Source organism: Miscanthus floridulus, chromosome 1 (assembly GCF_019320115.1).
Source record: "Miscanthus floridulus cultivar M001 chromosome 1, ASM1932011v1, whole genome shotgun sequence".
NCBI lineage: Eukaryota > Viridiplantae > Streptophyta > Magnoliopsida > Poales > Poaceae > Miscanthus > Miscanthus floridulus.
Window position 1 is genome coordinate 71,675,888 of NC_089580.1, and position 4,064 is coordinate 71,679,951.

At 42.8% G+C, this 4,064-nt stretch overlaps 1 non-coding gene across 1 annotated transcript; it reads left to right on the forward strand.

Annotated features, from left to right (window-relative positions):
* The first annotated feature begins 417 nt into the window (after positions 1–417).
* On the forward strand, positions 418–524 carry LOC136511662 (small nucleolar RNA R71). Its single transcript, XR_010772791.1, has one exon. It is a non-coding gene; the product is annotated as a small nucleolar RNA R71 (small nucleolar RNA).
* The last annotated feature ends 3,540 nt before the right edge of the window (positions 525–4,064 follow it).

The window sequence follows — 4,064 nt, forward strand, 5'->3', positions numbered from 1 at the left end:
GTTTAACCTTTGTTGTTGGTTCCATCCTTGATTCTATTAAGGACGATAGTAGTTGTTGTTGACAAAGTTTACATCCTCTTGGATTTTAGGACAGTAGTTCCCTAAATGCCCAGTGTTGCCACATACTTCACATGTCATGCATGAATCATGAATGTGCATGACTTCTTGCTTTTCATCAGTAGGTCCATCTTGGCAGATAGCATGTCTACCTCCTTGAGTTGATGCATACCTCCACCTCTCTTGTGGGTCTGAACACGTTCTTCATTCTAGCCTTGGTTGGAGGCCATCTTCTCCACAAGAGTGGTCACATCTGGAAGTGTAAGTGACAAGAATGCACCTCTAGCAGTAGCATCCATGGTATCACGAGTACTGTTGGTTAACCCATGGAAGAATGTCTACATGAGTAGACAATTCTCCATCCTATGATGAGGACATTCTAATATATAGTCTTGAAAGCGTTCCCATGCCTTAGGGACAAATTCATCATGTTGTTGCTGAAAACTTGAAATTCTCCCACGCAGAGCATTGGTCTTGCCTGTGGGAAAGAACTTTACTAGGAAGGCAGTGGAGTAGTTATCCCATGTAGTGTTTCTATCTTTGTTGGTGTAGAACCACTGCTTCACCTTCCCCAAAAGTGAAAATGGGAAGAGGTGAAGTAGTATGGCGTCCTTGGTTACTCCCTTGATGGTGAAAGTGCTGCAGATCTCTAGAAGGTGTTGGAGATGTGCACTCACATCTTCATGTGCCTTTCCACAAAATTGGCTCGCTTGCACCATATTGATGAGAGTCGGCTTGAGCTCGAATCCATTGACTGTGGGTCTAGTCCGAATGTTGGTAGTGGTTGGATTTGAGAATTCACGGAGAGTCCTGTCAGCCATGGCTTCAAATTCTAGTGTTAAGCTTCGCCTTATATGGTTGTCTTTCGACTCTAGAGCTAAAACTTTTTTGAGTTTAGCCTTAGTCCTCTTAAGTAGTGCTTTTGGATCGTCAACGTAGTTTGTCAAAAGGTCAAAACTGATCATACATTACCCTACATAAGATATACAAGTAAACAAAACAAGGGTAAACCTTTTTGAGTAGAGGTCAATGGTTATTTCGATCACATCAATAAGTATAAGTTTATCAATACGCCCTTTGTCTAGCTACCTTCCCCGGTAACGGCACCAGAAATGCTTGTTGGTATTTATTAACTTGTCACTTATTTTAATAGCCACCTATTAATTACTTACATCTCCTAACATTACTTTACTAGGTTGTCATCCCTAGTGATGGTGCCAGAGATGCTTGTTGGTGTTGCCTAGCATCACTACTAGAATGATACTATGTAGTTCTTTATCATCTTATGTGACTAGAAAGAATATATAGATATGAATGAAAAAGGATCTGCAAGCGCACACATAATATACCATTGTAGCACTTCACCTGAGAGTATTCTAGGTATCGTTATTTATATTTTTACCACAGGGAAGGTCTAGCATGAACAAGTATTGATAACTTATACTATTGATGGAGAAGTAAACCATAACCAATATTCTACTTATAACAGGGGTAAGTCATAGGATAAGATATATATAATAAGTATTGATCAATGATAATGATAAATCACTCATAGTACTCCTTTCTATGGCCTTAGCATGGCTAGATAGAATATTAGAGGAATAATTCCTAAGTCATTCTTAATTAAGCATACATTGATTAGTGCAATTACACATAGTAATCATGGCTAAGATCATCTTCATATCTACACAAAATGGATATTACTAGGGAAGAGTAAGAACAGAGCTTATCTTCCTTCGTAATTAGATCCTATGTGCTACCTACATCGGGGAGTGGACTACAAAGGACTCAACGGGAGTGTCACGTTCGCGATCTACCACAAGACCTAGAATATAGGGTCTATTCGTAGGTAAACAATGTATAAGCACCACGCTTACACAATGTCGACCACCCACCAATGGTACCTTAGTGTGAGTGCTATATGAACTTCTGCATGAACATGATGATAATCCAACTATACTAAGCATATAATCAAAGTAGACGATGAACATTATAATGAAGAACATGAATAAGATGAATACTAATATTGTCATAACAATTGTAGCAAGCATATAAAAATAATGAAGATACAAAAGAGAGAGGAGGTACAAAGATTATACCAAACCACGCTCTTGACACGATCAGGAATCCAAGCTAAGCTTGCTTACCTCCCTCTAGACCTAGCCTAACTAGCTATGTTCTAGAATATGGTGGAGCTCTGAGGATGAGTAAGGTTTCTATCTTCTCAAATGACTTGATACCTTTAGGGGGACAGGGGCTAATATATAGGCCAGAGCGTCCAACCTAAGCCCTTGGATCAAACCAACTTAAGGAACAGCGTAGATGCAACCTACGAGGGGATGGAGAACCAACATTGCAACATGGAGGCTAATAGGTGGGCCCAGGTGCTGGGTGCCCTGCAGGTGGGGCCGGTCGGCCCTACCTGGCAGCCTTTGCCTCTCTGCCTTGGCATGGAGTCCTCTCGAGTCTTCTAGAGTCTTCTGGTGTCCATTTCATTGTGAATAAGCACAATTAAACATGACATGTAGGTCCACCTTGATGGTTTTCTGGATAAACCTTGTAGAAATCATAGATTCACCAAAACTCATGGAATTTGTTAGTTTAAACCCCTAAACCTATGTTGGTGATCTCAATTGTGCCCTTATACATGTTTTGTTGACGGTTTATAATGGTTGTTAACTACCGTCAACAACCTTCCAATGTTGTCTATGTACTTCATCGTCCGAACACATGAAACCAGGCGCTCCTCTTCTAAGCTGTCCACTTCAATGAGCTAAGCTTGGTTAGAGTTCTCCTCATTGTAGTTCTCCACCCTGCATGCTTGGAAGGCGATGTCGGTAGGTAAAATGGCATCGGAGCCAAAAACCATGAAGTACGGAGAGACACCGGTGTTGCGACTAGGCTAGGTCCTTAGTCCCCAGACCATAGCTGGTAGTTCCTTGAGCCATTTGTCGGGGTGCTTCTGCTCGTTCTTGTAGAGACTCTTTTTTAACACATCTAGGATCATACCATTGGCACGCTTGACCTGGCCATTAGCCCTAGGGTGTGCCACTGAGATGTACTTGACTGAGCTGCATCTTTCATCACAGAAATCCTAGAAGTCACTACCGGTGAATGTGGAACCTAGGTTGGTGATGATGCTATTCGGAAGGCCGAACTAATGAATGATGTCGTCGAGCAGCTTGGTTGCCTTCTTCGCTGTAGCTTACACCAGGGGTTTGTACTTGATCCACTTGGAAAATTTGTCAATGTAGATGTAGACCTAGTGGAATCCTCCTAGGGTGGGCTTGAAGGGCCCAATCATATCTAGTCCCTAGCATACGAAGGGACAAGATGCAGGAATCATTTATAAGGCCTAGGCCGGGACATGGATTTGCATAGCAAAAAACTGACAGTTCTCACATAGGCAAACAAGTGCCTCAGCGTCAGTGACAGCTAAAGGCCAATAGAAACCAGCTCGGAAGGCTTTGCCGACCAGTGTTCTAGAGGCTGCGTGATTGCCACAAGTGCCGGCATGGATCTCCTTGAGTGTCTTGTTGCCCTCTTCCATAGAGACACACTTCTAGAGTAGCTCCCCCTTGGCATTCTTGCGATATAACTTTCCTTCAACTAGGACGTAATGCTTGCTATGGCATGTGAGGCATTCTCTCTCTATGTTGTTAGCTAGGACATCTATAGTGTGAGGTATTTGATGAAGGGTTCCCTCCAATCACTGCTCAGTCCAGGGACCACTACGACTACTGCTCGGTAGGTGGCTTTTCTTCAAGGCCTTCTTGCCCTAGCTTGATAGATGGCATCACCAATCCTAGATGAACACTCTAGCTAGAACTTTGGCCTGGGTCGACCCTAACTTTGATAGCTCATCAGCTGCTTGGTTGTCAGCCCAGACCATGTGGTGGTACTCGATGCCATAGAACTTGTCTTCTAATTTTTTTATCGCGGCACAGTAAGCGTCCATCTCGTTGGCACAATTCCAATCCTTGTTGAGCTAATTGATCATGAGTGCG